The 16679-nt window shown below is 41.9% G+C and overlaps 1 long non-coding RNA gene across 1 annotated transcript; it reads left to right on the top strand.

Moving 5' to 3' along the window:
* The first annotated feature begins 1504 nt into the window (after positions 1–1504).
* On the top strand, positions 1505–16301 carry LOC118726015. Its single transcript, XR_004990194.2, has 3 exons — positions 1505–1588; positions 14586–14590; positions 16267–16301. It is a non-coding gene; the product is annotated as an uncharacterized LOC118726015 (long non-coding RNA).
* The last annotated feature ends 378 nt before the right edge of the window (positions 16302–16679 follow it).

Here is a 16679-nt window from a genome sequence, read left to right as displayed (position 1 = left end):
CCCTGATTTATAGTATCGGCCAATTTCTGTGGCATAAATTCTCCCTCCATGGCTGATTTCGGCTGCTAATGTGATGCCACTAAATGTAGAGCTGAGGAGAAACATGCAGTAATACACTATTATATTCCGCCAGAAAGACCCAAAAGATATAAATATGTCAAGAGTCAGAACAGTAAAGTGTAGTCAATAACTGAGGAGTGATGAATTTAGAATGTGTATTACCTTTGATTTTAATGTAATTTATTCACTTTTAAAATTATATAATTTAATTTTTATTAATGACCATGTTTAACAACTAGCTTGCAAAATTCCTGAAAATTTGTGAGCCATTAAGAGCAGGCTCCTCAATACAGAGTTGGGTATAATGGTTAAAGGGCATGGCTCGCCAAAACCAGTTTGGCTCAGTGGATAGAGCGTCGGCCTGCGGACTGAAAGGTCCCAGATTCAATTCCGGTCAAGAGCATGTACCTTGGTTGCCCGCACATCCCCAGGAGGGGGTGTGCAAGAGGCAGCTGATTGATGATTCTCTCCCATCAATGTTTCTGACTCTCTATCCCTCTCTCTTCCTCTCTGTGAAAAATTAATAAAATATATATTAAAAAAAAAAAAAGGCATGGCTAATGGATTTGAAAGGAGACTCAGCACTTTCAGGTTTCATTGGTCAAGTTACCTGATCTCTCTGTACCTCAGTGTTCTCATCTGTGTAATTATAGTACCTACTGTATAAGTGTTGCAAAGATAAAATGAAATCTGTGTATGATACAGCACAGTACCTGAAACAATAATTCACTCAATTTGTTATAAACTTATTAACTCAGTACGTGGTTGACAAAATCACTCAAGCTGAAAAAATGAAATTTTATTGATGAGAAAAGTATCTTATTTTGCAATCTACATGGAGACAGTCAATTTTGCTTCTTAGGTAGTAGATGGTAATCTACTACTAGAACTGAAAGGAGGGAAATGACCTCCATCAACATTATAGAGGAAATGTATTATTAGCTGGATCAGAAAGCAGAAAGGATGCCAGGCATTCTGGGATACATCTGCAATAAGAGGCTTCACCTCAGGTATTATTAATAATTCTGATCTACTGAGCATCACACTTAAGATGAATGGTGAGGATTCTGAGGCTGCTTCTAGACTTAGCAGGAGTGGAGCTTTAATACATAAGCGACAGTTACTAAGGTTAATGATGGCGAGAAAAAACACACCATGATCTATACTAATAAAAGGATAATATGCTAATTACACCTGATGACCATCCGAATGTCCTTCCTGACAAAGCCAGGCCTGGGTGAAGCCACCTGCTGGTAGTCCCAGGCACCAGAGCCTGTGGCTTGCTGCGGCCTGGGAGGTGGAGAAGCTGCCTGCCCCATGGTCCAGGGCCGCAGCCAGCCGGACAAGCCGCCCACCCCGCAGTCCCAGGCACTAGCTCCTGTGGCTGGCTGAGCCCACCATGCCCTGCGGCTGCAGCCGGCCCAGGTGAAGATGGCCTGGGTCCTGGGTGCCTGTGGCCGGCCAGAGAGAGGAAAGCGTGGGTCCAGGGTGCCTGCTGCCAGCTGGAAGAGGGAATTCTGGGTCCTGAGTGCTGGCAGAGGTAATTAGGGGCAATCAAACCAGCAGGGGAGCAGTTGGGGGCAATCAGGCTGACAGGCAAAAGCAATTAGGGGCAATTAGGCAGGCAGGCAGGTCCAACAGTTAGGAGCCAACAGTCCCAGATTGTGAGAGGAGTGTCCGAATGGCAGTTTAGGCCTTATTCTGTGCTGCGGGATCAGGCCTAAACTAGCAGTCAGACATCCCCCAAAGGGTCCCAGATTGAAGAAGGTAAAGGCTGGACTGAGGGACAATTCCTGCCATGCATGAATTTCATGCACCAGGCTACTAAAATATTAATAAGAACAGACTGGACATCTTTACAATTGTAATCTTCCTTTCTAAGATGACAAGAGAAATCCCCAATCCATTGTTTTTCAAATCTTTACTGATGTCCTCAGTAAAGTCACAATTTTTTCATATAATTGCTAACCAATCCTATATCATAAAACCCTAATATGCAAATCGGTTGAACTGTAGAATGATTGATCACTATGACACACACTGACCATCAGGGGGCAGACGCTCAATGCAGGAACTGCCCCCTGGTGGTCAACGCCCTCCCATAAGGAGAGTGCTGCTCAGCCAGAAGCTGGGCTCACAGCTGGCGAGTGCAAGAATGAGGGCAAATGTATTTTGAATAAAGAGCGAGGTGTCCTGGACTGTGAGAGCCCCAGACTATGAGAGAGATATCTGACTGCTGGCTTAGGCCTGATCCTCTCGGGGATCAGCCAAGGATTTGGGCCTAAGCTGGCAGGCAGAGATATGCCCCAAGGGGGTCCGGTTCTGGACTGGGAGAGGGTACAGGCTGGGCTGAGGGACTCCCCCCTCCTCCCAACTGGGCCTCTAGTCGTAGGGGTGTCGAACTCAATCAGAGAAGGGGCCAAAATCTAAAATCCAGCCTAAATCGCGGGCCGAATGGTTTACTGAACCATTGTGATGGAAACTGTCATTGTGATGGAAACGCAGTGGAGTGCAGTGATGACAGCGCGGTGCGGGCCACATTGCAAGGCCTGGCGGGACGGATTTGGCCCGCAGGCCTTGTGTTTGACACATGTGCTCTAGTGGTATGAATTAGATTTTTGCCCATTTTATTCTTAACTACTTCCACTCTTTCCCCCATACTAGAGGCCCAGTGCACAAAATTCATACAACAGAGGGGGAGGGGAGTCTGCAGCCTCTCCAATCCGGGACCTCTTTACCTTTTTCTTATCTAGCTAATGTCTTCACATTAAAAATAAATAACAGAAATACCACCTACTCTAGGAAATCCTCTTTGAACAAATGTCTTTACAGTCTGCATTAAGTATTTTCATAGTATACCATTCTTTTTCTTTAGCAGCAACTTAGACTGTATTCAGCCTGCTTCTCATTCTTGCCTCTGAATTTTTTCTTGTTGCTCTTGTAATAACGAAGCTTATCCAATTTACATTTGCCCTTCAAGGGCTTATATTTGGTTCAGTTTCTAGTTGGCTCCCTGCTTTTTTTAAAGCAATAAATTTGGGTTGTGATAGTAAACCTCACTTGTAATCAAGCCTGTAGGTCTCCTTATCTGAATATTTCTATAATGCCTATTACTTTAGCATGCCAGAGATTGATTTCATTTATAGAAAATAACAATAAATGTCACCTGATCATTTGATCTTCTAGTAATATTTTATAGCAAGTTGTATTATTCTAGTAATTTAACTATTACAAAACTGAGGCATACAGAAATAAATCACATTGAACAATAAAGAATGACTCAAATATCAAAGCATAGTACACTTAGGACCTCACTTGTCCTGTGCCTCAGATATCATAGCATAGTACACAGTTCACATGGAACTCAGCTTCCTTTAAAATAGGAAGGGATGCCATACTCATGACGCAGCTACTTACACACATTTATTTTTATTTAATTCATAGCACATGTACTTTATACTAATTGTTAGAAAATCACCCTAGTAATTCCCTCTGTTCCTCTCTGTATGGTTGCCTTACATTCTGATGTCATTACTGCGCTTTTATCATCCACTCGCTCTAATAAGATTGTGAATTATTTATGGGCAGAGATCATGACTTGAGCTTGTGTTTCTCTGTCATGGTGCCTGGATAAATACTCAAATGCCACCCAGTACAAATGCCTGTGATGAGAGAGGCCCACCATTGCTGGAGACCTCTGATTTTTATTTAAGGGGCCTCACTTGTTCTGCACCTTTGCAGAGGGGTGAGTGGGAGCTGAGGGAATTTGGGGAAACCCAGACAGAATTCTCCTCCTGCAAGATTTTGCTACACTGGCGCACCGGACCACCGCGCATTTGTCCAATGAAAACCCGGACACACAGCACTAACAAAGGTACTGGTCTCCTGTGGCTAATGCGTGGGGATCATCCCGCAGCCTGCGGGAACTCACCCCTGCAATCAGGACCTGGGCTGGTGCTCCTCACTCTGGGGAGAGTAAGACTTCCCATGACCTGGGAAACTACTATCGACCAAAAATATCAGAGAAGCACAGAGGATGATTCAAAAACACGAAAGATACCGCTGGCGATTCCTTCAATCTCTGGGGTAAAAAACAAAACAAAACAAAACAACAAAACAAAACAAAAAACGCTGAACCTGTACGAGCACACACATACGGAAACACCTTGCTCAAGGGAACCGTGATTCAGATCCAGGCCGGAAGCTGCACCACCTGAGAAGGCGGAGGGACTCTGCGCCAGGTGGTGGCTGTGCGGCCCACGGGGGGCTGCCCGCCCACAGGGGCCCGCACACAAAGGTGGGGGGTCGGGCGTCGGTACTGCCCCAGCCCGCGCCTGGAACAGAGTCCTTTCTTCCTATGCAGTGAACACGCTCTGGGGCCGCAGTGTGCCTGCTGGAGCCCGGCCAAGGCAAGAGGCTTGCCGCCAGCCTGTGGCCTGCCCCCTGCTCCTCGCTGCCAAGGTGGCGCCTCACTTACCAGCAGCCGGTTAGCGCTCTGGCCCCGGCAGGTCCCTGACCAGGTCCATGGGGGAGACTGGTCCCAGCTTGGCCTCCTCGCCCCAGGACCGTGTCCCGGCTTTGTCAGGAAGGATATCCGGATGTTCATCCGGAAGACATCCGCCCTAATTAGCATATCATTCTTTTATTAATATAGATAGTCTTTTCTCAACATAACAGAGAGGATGACCTTTTGTAAAGAAAAATCAAATGATGGGACTTGGAACTGTCATGCTCAAATCTTACACATTAGCAATCCTAGGAATATTTTTAAATACCAATGTTCGGGTCTGACCCTGAACCAATTAAATGGGAATCTCTGAGTGTGGCCGAAACTGGTTTGGCTCAATGGATAGAGTGTTGGCTTGGGAACTGAAGGGACCCGGGTTCGATTCCGGTCAAGGCCACGTATCTTGGTTGCGGGCATATCCCCAGTAGGGGGTGTGCAAGAGGCAGCTGATCAATGACTCTCTCTCATCAATGTTTCTAACTCTCTATCTCTCTCCCTTCCTCTCTGTACAAAATCAATAAAATATATTTTTTAAAAAAAGAATCTGAGTGTGGGTAAAGGTATTATTACTTAAAACACACACACACACACACACACACACACACACACCCCCAACACTTTCTACCAGTGTACAACCAACCACTGTCCCTAAGTGAATATCAAAGTCTTATATCCACAATGGTCCTTAAACTTTACTATGCCAAAGAATTGCCTGGGGACCTTGTTAAAATGCAGTGTGAGCCTTAATAGGTGGAGAAGACCTGAGATCTTGCATTTCTAACGTGCTGGCAGTGGAGGGCACTGCTGCTGGCCTGGACACTCCCCCAGTGGCAAGGGTCCCTGCTATCTGTTTCCCTTGCCCTACTGCTTTCCTCCTCGCTCACTGCACTTTGCAGCCTCCCACCATGCCACCATAGCCAGCTACAAACACACCTCTCTCCATCTTTAGCATTTGCACTGCTTCTTCTTCCATCCCCCAAATTCCCTTTCTCTGGCTGTGGCTGGTTACTACGAGCCACCGAGGAGGTAAAGGAGACCAGGTTCTTCTAACTCCTGCCCTCAGTCATCTGTACACCAGTCATTCTTGATGCTTACTATGCCCACTCCATCTCTCCTATATTCAAATGAGTGAATTTCATTTGCCTTTCTTATCTATCTTACCTCTGCCAAAATGCAGTGTCTGGATTCTAATGGCTTGGTAAAATAAACAGATTATGTGACATGGACATTGTGTCTTCCTTCATGTTTTAAAAAAAATCATAAGGCTTCCCAGACCCTTTCAGAACATTCTCAATTACTTCTAGAAACTAGAGCTCTTTGCCTTGTCTGCAATGACGACATCTCCTTTGCCAATCAGCAGTCAGAAGGCAGTGTGACTGACAGAGCTGTTGTCCACGCTCACTGTCTAGTCAGCTTAGGTAGAGGGTACATCTAGTTCTTGGTAAGTTTATGCATCACTTATACTTTAAAAAATTGAAGTTAGAATTTCTCACCACCATGTCCTTTTGTAGATTCTAATCCCTGTGACATCTTTTCTTCCCTAAGACTGCCTTTAACATTTTTTTATCTAATATTTTATGCCTACAATACTTGGGGTGAAAAGAAGAACATAATTGAGAATTATTGAGGTTGCTATACTCTGATAAGGTGCTGTCCTATTTAGTACTGTCTGTTTGATTACAATGTTAAAATGCATCTCCCAAAGGTCTATTATCCTATATAATAAAATGCTAATATGCAAATCAACCAAACAACAGAACTACCAGTCGCTATGACACACACTGACCACAAGGGGGCAGATGCTCAATGCAGTAACATTTTTTTACTAAGAAATTTGCTGACATATCTTCTTATCCAAGAAATATAAAGTCATCATCTTGGTCATGGGAACTTGTTCTATTTTGATCACTAGTTGCACTTCTTTTGATACCCTGGTAGAAGAATATAAGTTATTTTTTTCAGTCTCTGTATCTAAAAATTGCACTGATGCTTCCTATTCCAAATGAAATGCTCACTCTCCACTGGGAACTGCTGGCCTCCTACATAGTGAAGTGATTTGACTTCACTTTGCACAGCTTAGCAACCTAGTTCAGAGTTCAATTCTGTTGCTGTCTAGCTGGACTATCTTGAGTAAGGTAATTAATCTCTAGACAGTTAGTTTTCTTATCGTTAAAAAGGGATAGTGATGCCCAATTCATCTAGTCATATGAGGGTGAACATGATGAATATCATCCCTGTTAATGCTCTAATTTCTAAAATTACAGCAAAATTTAAATGAGCAAATTATATAAGAAAATTTCTAGAGGAGGTGTTTAATACATTAGAACCATCATTATTGTACTATCAAAGATACAGATAAAAGTCTGATATTCCACAACTGAGGGTATAATTGAAGTAATGTTCCTGTAACCAGGATGTTTGAGTATTAAATATTATCTGGTCGATTGTTGCCAAGCTAGCTGATAAGCAGGTGAAACGTCTACTTTTTAAAACAGTCCTAATGTTATTAATGGTTCCAAAGATGGAGAAGGAAATTACACAGAGCCATATTGGTGGGTCATTTTCATGAGACATGCAGAGGAGGGAGGAAATATCAATGCCTGCCAATTGCTTTGGATTTTTATCAAAATTGGCAAGAAAGTCTTATTTGGAAAGAAAGAAACATCAAGTTAAATTAGTGGTTTTAAAGATAATGAAAGCAAAGACAATGTGGTTTATTTTCCTGAAAGCTTAATAACTAATTTGGCTCTTGGCTTGTATTAGAAAAAGAAGTTAAACACAAGGTAGTTCATATCTGTGAGTCATAGGAAATTCTGTAGTAGAGGGAAATTATATCATGTAATGTTATGATCTGGTAGGCAGTAATTCCATTTCATAAAGACACTTACAGTATGTATGATTTGCCACAGGGATAAAAAGTTTCAAGTGTTCCCATCATAACTTTGATAAGTTTTTAGATTTAGTTCTTCTGGCCTCTTTTTCCTCTATTTCTCAGCAAATTTAACTTTTATGAGATAAAAAAATAAACTTTATGGAAAAACCACTTTACTTAGTTACCAAAATGTGAAGCCATGTCCCAGAGTTATATCCAAACTAGACAAGCATGTCAATTGTGGGATGAAGATTTTTAACAACTTGGAAAACATCTTGAATATAAGTACCTCAGTTCAAAGAAAGGTAAGGGCTAAGTATGTCATTTCGGGGGCTGTGGGAGGGAAGCAGTAGCTTTTTTTTTTTTTTTTTTTTTTTTTTTTTTTTTACTAAAAATCATTAAATCAAATGAAATAGTAAAAAATAATCTAGTAAAAAATAATACTGTAGAGTGACTCTTATTTCTTAGGATAGATGATAGTCCTTAAGGAATAAAAGCACATTTACTCACCACTACAATTTAATATCAAAAGCAATTAAAATGGGAGCAATTAAACCTATATGACCAAGACTTCCATTTTTACCTATGGCATGCAAAGAGCTTAGAGATTGTCTGTCACTCCCATTCTTATAAAATTAAAAGGTGAACAAATTGCTAACTAATGTATTTTATTTGGTGCATAAGATAAGTTTTGTGGCAAGCTGTCACCATAAAATCTGAAGAGACGGGAGACTTGCATCTCTTATATTTGATATCCACTTACCCTAAGCAGAAGCCTCAGGAGGCATAAACTGATAAGAACACTTAAATGACAACTTTGATAAATTCCTGGAAGCTGAATGTAGACAAGCATGCAAGATAGAAACTCTGGGAAACCAAACTTCCCTGGGCTTTATTTCCAAGAAATACACAAGGTTCTCATTGTGAACATCCAAAAAAATATGGCTCAGTCATGGGTCAGGAAGGAATTAAATTGGGAAATATATCCAGGGCCTATTCTCCAGAATAAAAGGTTTACCAGAGCCTGGTCCCATGTAGAGTAAGTCATTCTCTGACTCAAGCCCCCTCTAGACTTCCTATCTAACCTGAAGAGGAGGAAACTAAGAAACACTTGTGAAGGTCACAGTCCAAGGATACAATCCAACTAAAAGACTAGGATTTAATCATATGATTGTAGGATGCTTCTCCTCCCCTATACCTATACAACACCAAGGAGTCTCTAGTCTAATAAAGGTAGGATAAGAGCATAATATAGCTTAAAGAGCAATAGGACATAGACTTTATCTAAGACTAGGGGTGCATGAATTTGTGCACCTTGAGAGGAACTGTGGGCTGAGAGGCTGCAGTAGGCACAGGAGCAGGTCTCCTCCCCTCCTCTACGCCTTCTCCTGGCCATTCCCACCAAGGCTCCTGGTCCCCCGTTTGCCAGTTGCCCTGCTTCCACCACTGCCACTCCCACATGCTGATGGTGCCAGCTCCGCTCGCACTCGCTGATGGTGTGGAGCAATTGGGGCTGGCACCAGCTGCGGGTGTGAGTGGGGCTGGTGCCATCAGCAGGTGCGAGCTGCGGCTGCTGCCCTAATCGCCCCTCAGGAGCTGGGAGAGGTGGAGAAGCCCTCAGGGGTGCAGAGCTGGCAGCTGCCACATCTCCACCTCCACCTGCTCCTGAGGAGCTATTGGGGCAGCAGCCACTGCTCACACCTGCTGATGGTGCCAAGTGATTGGGACCAGCAGCAGGTGCAAGAGGCACTGGCAGTGGGTGCAAGAGGGGCCAGTGTTGGCAGTGGGTGCAAGCAGCAGTTCCAGCACTGATAGCAGGTGCAAGTAGGGCTGGTACTGGCAGTAGGTGCAAGTGCCAAGTGGGACTGTGGCACTTGGGAGCAAAGAATTTTCAGTAACCATCAGAGGCTAACCCTGATGACAGCAACTGATGACCCACTTTGGTCAGGCACCCCTGCTCACCTGCTCTACCATCTTGCTGCGGCCAATGCCCACCATGTTCTGCACATGCCCCCTGGTGGTCAGTGCACGCATCATAGCAACCAGTTGTTTGGTTGTTCGGTTGTTCTGGTTCAACCATTCAGTCTATTTGTATATTAGCCTTTTATTATATAGGATAGTATTTTTAAAAATAAAACAAAAGAAAAGAGAGAGACATGAAGACACAATAGGAATTTGAAGACCCTAGCACCAATAACTAGAGAAAATATTAAACACATCCTAACATCTACCCAGATTAACTTAAAAGTTCACACAGGAGGCCTATTTACCTCAGTTTATATTATTCAAAAAATTATCTAGCTTACAATAAAAAATTAGAAAACATGGTAAAAGGTAAGAGAAAAACACAAGCTAAAGAGAAAGTGCATGCATCATAATCAGATTCAGATAGGACTCAGCTTCTGGGATTATCAGAAAGAGAATTTAAAGTAACTGTAATAAATATTGACCATGTGCAGGAACTGATAAGCAACAAATGAAATGGAAGCTGTTAAAAAGAACTAAAGGAAATACTAAGCATCACTAAACCTCCACCTAAATGAAAAACATCTCTGACAAACTCACTGATATACAGGATCCACCATAGGAAAAAATTAGTGAGCTTAGAGATAGGTCAGCATAAACTTCCTCACCTGAAATGTGAGAAGAAAAAAAAGAATTTAAAAAATTAGAATATCAAGAAGAAAGATCTAAATAAATGAAGAGCTGTTATATGCTTGCAGAATGATAGCCTGGACAATATTAGGATATCAATTTTTCTTAACTTGATCTATAGATTCAACACAATCTCAAATCTAGCAAACTATATTATAGATATCAACATTAATTTTAAAGTCAGATATAAAACAAAATATATAGAATACAGCACAATTCTGAAAAAGAATAAAGTTTAAGGACACAAACTATCCTATTTCAAAAGTTACCAGGAAGCTACAATAATACAATATGATACACCAGAAACTAATTAATATTATGTTAACCATAATTTAAAAATAATATATATATTAAAAATAATAAAGACACTATTGGCAAGAGACTAGAAATATCTTATAGCCGAAACCGGTTTGGCTCAGTGGAAGAGCGTCGGCCTGGGGACTGAAGGGTCCCGGGTTCGATTCTGGTCAAGGGCATGTACATTGGTTGCGGGCACATCCCTGGTAGGGGGTGTGCAAGAGGCAGCTGTTTCTTTCTCATCCATGTTTCTCTCTCATTGATGTTTCTAGCTCTCTATCTCTCTCCCTTCCTCTCTGTAAAAAAATCAATAAAATATATTTTTAAAAATTTTAAAAATAAAAATAGAAATCTCTTATATAATAAAAACATAATATGCTAATTAGACTGGATGTCCTTCCAGATGACCTTCCGGATGAAGCTTGGGTCCCAGGAGCCAGCTGGTGGCCAGAGAGAAGCCCAGGTTCTGGTTGCCAGAGGGAAGTGCTACCAGCAGCTGGGGAAAGGAAGACCTACTCTTGCACAAATTTCTTGCATCGGGCCTCTAGTAAATCAATAAAATAGAATAAAGAGAGCAGACATAGGCCCACACAAATAGAGGTAAGTACTCTGACAAAGGTGCAAAGGCAGTTCAATGGGTATTTATTTTAAAATACTAACTTAAAATTATAATATTATGACTATTTGAATAGGAGGAACTGTAGCACCAATTAAATAACTGTAGCTAAACTAAAAAGGGAGTAATTAAATTATTATTACTACTATTATTACAAAGAGCAAACAATGCAAATACAATGCCATGATTGTGTGTGTCCAGGACCCAGCTTCCGTAGAAACTGAGTCAAACCTTCAGGTGACCCTGGATTCTTGAGCTCTTTCTACAATACCCTCCTCCTTCCTGGGTGTCCTAGTGACCCATGGAATCCCCTGACTCTTCTGGGTCTCTGTGGGCTGTGGGTGGAGCAACAGGGCCACTTGGGAAAGGCTGGACCTTGGACTTGACCTTGGCCAGCATTTGCCTGTTGCGATCATTTTCTTTCCTCACCTCCATGAGCTTTCTCCCAACCCACATGGCTGTGTTCCAGCTTTCTTAAGCCCTTTTGCATGGAAGACAATCTTTTTTCCCTTGGTAGGAAGTGGTTCTCTCCAGTTCTTTGCCCAGGTCTTCTGCCATCTTCCTGTAAGTTGCAAATCTGATAAGCGGAGTGCATGTATCTACAGACACATTGAGATGTTTCTTGTCCATTTCTAAGCTGCTCATTTCCTCTCCAGTTTTTTCTGAAATTGTGTTAAGTGATCTTCATATGACTCGGGCAGAATTTGAAGCTTCAGCTTCTGATGCTGAGTCTCACTTTCTAGGTTTGAATTTTCATGCTGCACAGAAGCTTCCTCAAATTGGAGATTGGTTATATGTCCCGGAGCTCTTCATTCACTTGCTTTTCTTCCCACAATTGTCTGGCTATTTTGTGTTCTTCCTCTTCGGGACTTTGAAGGGACACATTGAAGACTGCATTACCGGGGACACCCTGCAGATCAACTTGCAACCAAAGAACAGGGTGATCACAATTTTCTGCTTCCCTGTTTCATTGGACCTGCCACTTCATGTGACGTAGGTGACTTCTAAGGAAATCAGGCAAAGGGATGACCTGTGGCAGTTTTTCAGCCTTTGATATTAATTGGCTGATTTTATCCTTCAGAACCTGCTCTGCTTCTGTGTTCAGCTGCCACAGCCTGTCTTTCTCCTGCTCCTTTTCCTGGACTCACTAACCACCTCATATTAGTGGAGCAGTTGTAGACTTTCTGAAAAATGAATGTTTCATTAAATCACTCATTGTTTTCTTCTAAAGTGTTCATGAATCTCAGACGTTTTTGAGTTGGCTTTTCAGGTCAGCTGGGAAAGTTTAGGAGACCGGCTCTTCCATGCATTTGCAGAGTGGACCTTGTCCTGAAGTGACAATGTGCTCAGGTCTGAGCACAAAGCCTGGCCTCCACAGCAGGCAACCTGAGGGAGTCCTGGGCACATGTCATGGGTTCAATATTCTCACGATGTCTCCCACAGACTTCATTGGGGCAAAACACCTTCAGTGTAGTGCCCTCACATTCCTGAAGTGTGCCATCTCCTTACGACCAAAGACACCTGCACACAGCTCAGACCGGGATCTCCCCGGGAAAGAAACGGAGACCCGGGACATGTCTCCAGCTCTCCGAAGTCTCCAGCAGAGCAGAGCACAGGAGCTCCGGGACCCGCTGGGAGGTGGATGCGGTGGCAGACAGCAGGTCTCCAGGGCTGATAGGGCTCACAGCTCTGCCTCCAAGTGCCAGTGTCTTGTGGGCCACAATTGGCCACTCAGAACCCTCCAAGGGTTCCGTCACTAACGTAAACAGATACCCAGCAACCCAGGAAGACCAGTTGGGCTGGGGGAGGGGAGAATAAGGGTTCTAGAAAACAAGTTTCCCCTAACTGCTCTGAAATAGAAAGTGGCTTCATGTCTACAGGCACTGGGGCAGGTAGGAGGCCGATTACAGTCTGGAGTACAGAGTTCACATATATGCCTTTGACTCCCCTATAAAGTGCCCCTTATTACTACCTTGTATTAATGTGGTGCATCTGAGTGACAATTGATGGACTAATATTGTCACATCATTGTCAACAAAAGCCCACAGTCTACATTAGAGTTCACCCTTTGTGTCTCATAGTTCTGTGAGCTCTGACAAATGAATAATGTCATGTATCCACATTACATTGTCATACAGACCAGTGCCACAGCCCCTAGAATCCCCTGTGCCCCACCGACTCATTCCCTCCCTTTTTCCTCTTGAACCTCTGGAATACATTGATGGCTTTCCTTGTTCTAAAGGCTGCTTTATCTGATAGTAATATAATTATTCTTGATGTCTTTTGATTATTGTTAGCATGGTATAACTTTCTTCATACCTTTACTTTTCAAATGATTATCTCTTTGTTTTTTTATTGCTTATTTTATCTACACAATCATTTTATTTTTTCCCCTTCTATTGAATTTATTAGGGTGACACTAGTTCCAGGTGCACAATTCTACAACACATCATCTGTACATAAAACTCAACACCAACCCCCCCAATCTAATTAAAAATTAGGTAAAGGACCTGAATAGACACCTCTCCAAAGAGGACATACAGATGACCAATAGACATATGAAAAGATGCTCAATGTCACTAATAATGAGAGAAATGCAAATTAAAACCACTATGAGATATCAGTTTACATCTGTCAGAATGGTCATCATCAAGAAATTAACAAAAATGTGTTCCTGAGGATGTGGAGAAAAGGGAACCCTTGTGCACTGTTGGTGGGAATGCAGCCTGGTGCAGCCACGGAGGAAAGCAATATGACATTGCTTCAAAAAATTAGACATGGAATTGCTTATGACCCAGCAATTCCATTTCTCAGAATTGACCCAAAGAAACTTGAAACACTAATTCAAAAGAAAATGTGTATCCCTATGTTCATTCCAGTGTTATTACAAAAATCAAATAATCATGTATTTAAAATAGGTGTGTTATACACAACATACACTGGGTGTTGTTATTTTTTATTCCCTATGACAATATCTGTCCTTTAATTTATACGTTTAGACCTTTAACATTTAAAGTGATTTTTTATATATTTGGGTAATACTTATATTGTTTGTTTTTATTTCCTTTATTGTCTTTTATTTTCTTTTTTGTCTTTCTTTTTTGCCTTCTCTGGTTTTAGTTGAGCATTATATGGTTCTATTTTGTCTTCTCTATTACTATACCAATTATATTTCTTTTTAAAAATTTGAAAAGTTACCATTGAGCTTGCAATATATATATTTACAACTTATTCAGGTCTAGTTTCAAATTGCATTATATTACTTGATGAGTTGTGCAAATCCTATATAATAAAAGACTAATATACAAATCGACCAAAAGGTGGAACAGTCAAACAACAGGTCACTATAATGTGTGCTGACCACTAGGGGCACACAAGGCAGGGTAAGCAGGCTATGTAGGTTAAGGGTTAGCTAGTTTGAATAATTTCAGGTCACTCTGGGATGTCAGGCTGTCCCTAGTTATCTAGTGCCTGACCCTGAGTGATTGGGGCAAGAGGTAGTGGCCTGAAATATAAGAGTTCATCACAGTAGGCAGTTAGGAGTATGAGCTCTACCTTTGTAACTTTGCATATGAAAGGTGTGGTATAGGTCTGGCAACCTCAGATCTGTCAGGAATTACCTAACCCTGGGAGAGGCAAACTCACCAAATATCAGTAAGGCCTCAAGATGTCAAAGCAGCAAATACAGAAACTAGAAAATGTGGTTATCACACTATGAAGCCTGCAAAGTCACAGACGATTCTTAAATTCATATTGCTAAGGGAAATAAAGTAGACTGAAAACTGCAGGACCAATTTATGACATTCTGAAAAAGGCAAACCATAGAGACAGTTAACAGATCTGAGGTTGCCAGAAGTTCATGACTAGGCAGAGCACAGGGGATTTTTCAAGGAAGTGACACCATCTGTCTGATACCACAATCGTGGCTATGCTACCTGACACTATGCCTGGGTCAAACTCTGTTATATTTGACAGCATAAAGAATAAAACCTTAATACATATACCAACGTTGGATGTTGAAGAATCCTAGGATGGAATGTGGACTGTGACAAGAGAATCTAATAAATGTATAAAATCACTGCATTGAAGAGAGTAGGGAGGGAAACTGTTGACCCACATAACAACTATAAGACTAAAGCAAATAAGGTGTGCCTAAGCACAGCACTTTAGCTGATAAAGTTGTGTCCTGAGGAAATACATGTATGGTGAACAATTTTGAAACCACTATACGTGTATTAGTCTGCTTAGGCTGCCATAACAAAATATCACAGACTTTGTGGCTTACAAAACAGCAAGCTGTTTTTTTCACATTTCTGGACACTAGAAGTCAAAGGTCAAGATGTCCTCAGGGCTGGGTTCTGGTGAGGTCTGTCTGGCCACCATCTCCTTATGTACTCACATGGCTTCTTCTCTGCATGTGTGCATAGAGAGAAAGAGAGCAAGAAAGATGTGGGGAGTGGAGGAGGGAATCTCTCCCCATTCTTATAAAAAGAGTCCAATCTTGGATTAGGATCAACCTTAGGACTTCATTTAACCTTAATTATCTCCTTAAGGTCCTTATTTTCAAATACAGTCACATTAGGGGTTGGGGTTCCCACATATAAATTTCAAGGGGACAAAATAATTCAGTCGATAACACATATAGGCTGGAATAGAATAAAATAGGGAAATGTATGACAGATAATGGAAGTCAGGTTTCTCATATTTGGAGTGGGAGTTTGCAGAAAAGCAAGGGTAATAATCCATGTGGTAATGGATTAGAGTTCATTAGTGTAAACTCATATTTACCTTAATATTGCTATAGATGGTTGCATATATAGATATATGTGCATATACAGTTTAGTTTAAAGAAATGTATTTTCTTGCTCTGTCAGCTGTGAGAGCCTAGAAACAATGACACCACAGAAACATTGAGCACACCTAGCACCCAGATCTTGCGTTCTAATACCATGCTCCAATAACAGGAACCATGGATCCTTTGGAGCAATAGCTAATACTTGGACTGTTTCACGAAATATACAAGATGATCCTGGAATCTCTTGTAGTGACAGAAAGTAAGGAAATACCCTTAAAAAAAAAAACAAAAAAAAAAACCCAATAATTGTGCTTTGCCCAAGGAACCCAGAGGCCAACTAAAATTGTCAAAGATAGAACAATATGAACAATAAAATACAGTATCTATACTAATAAAAGAGTAATATGCTAATTAGACCAGGAGACATTCCCAATATCCTTCTAGAGACAAAGCCATGGTAGCAGGGCTGAGGCAGAGGTGGTTAGGATTGAGCAGGCTGGCAAGTGGGGGCAGTTGGAGGTGAGCAGGTGGGGGAGGGGAGCATTTGAGGGCAATCAGGCTGGCAATAGGAGCAGTTGGGGGTGAGCAGGCCAGTGGGGGGGGGGGCAGTTGAGGATGAGCAGGCTGGCAGGCAGAGTGGTTAGGGGCGATCAGGCAAGGAGGCAGGTGAATGGTTAGGAGTCAGCAATCCTACATTGCAAGAGGGATGACATCCCCTAAAAGGTCCCAGATTGGAGAGGGTGTAGGCTGGGCTGAGGAACACTCCCCCTGTGCATGAATTTTGTGCACAGGGCCACTAGTCATATTATAACAAAATACAAAATAAATAATTATGAACACATACTTTTTCAATAAAATACTGAATAAATCACAATTA

The sequence above is a fragment of the Pipistrellus kuhlii genome, unplaced genomic scaffold (assembly GCF_014108245.1).
Source record: "Pipistrellus kuhlii isolate mPipKuh1 unplaced genomic scaffold, mPipKuh1.p scaffold_m20_p_21, whole genome shotgun sequence".
Taxonomy (NCBI): domain Eukaryota; kingdom Metazoa; phylum Chordata; class Mammalia; order Chiroptera; family Vespertilionidae; genus Pipistrellus; species Pipistrellus kuhlii.
The sequence above is the reverse complement of the archived record's forward strand: the minus strand, read 5'-3'. Positions and strand labels throughout refer to the sequence as shown.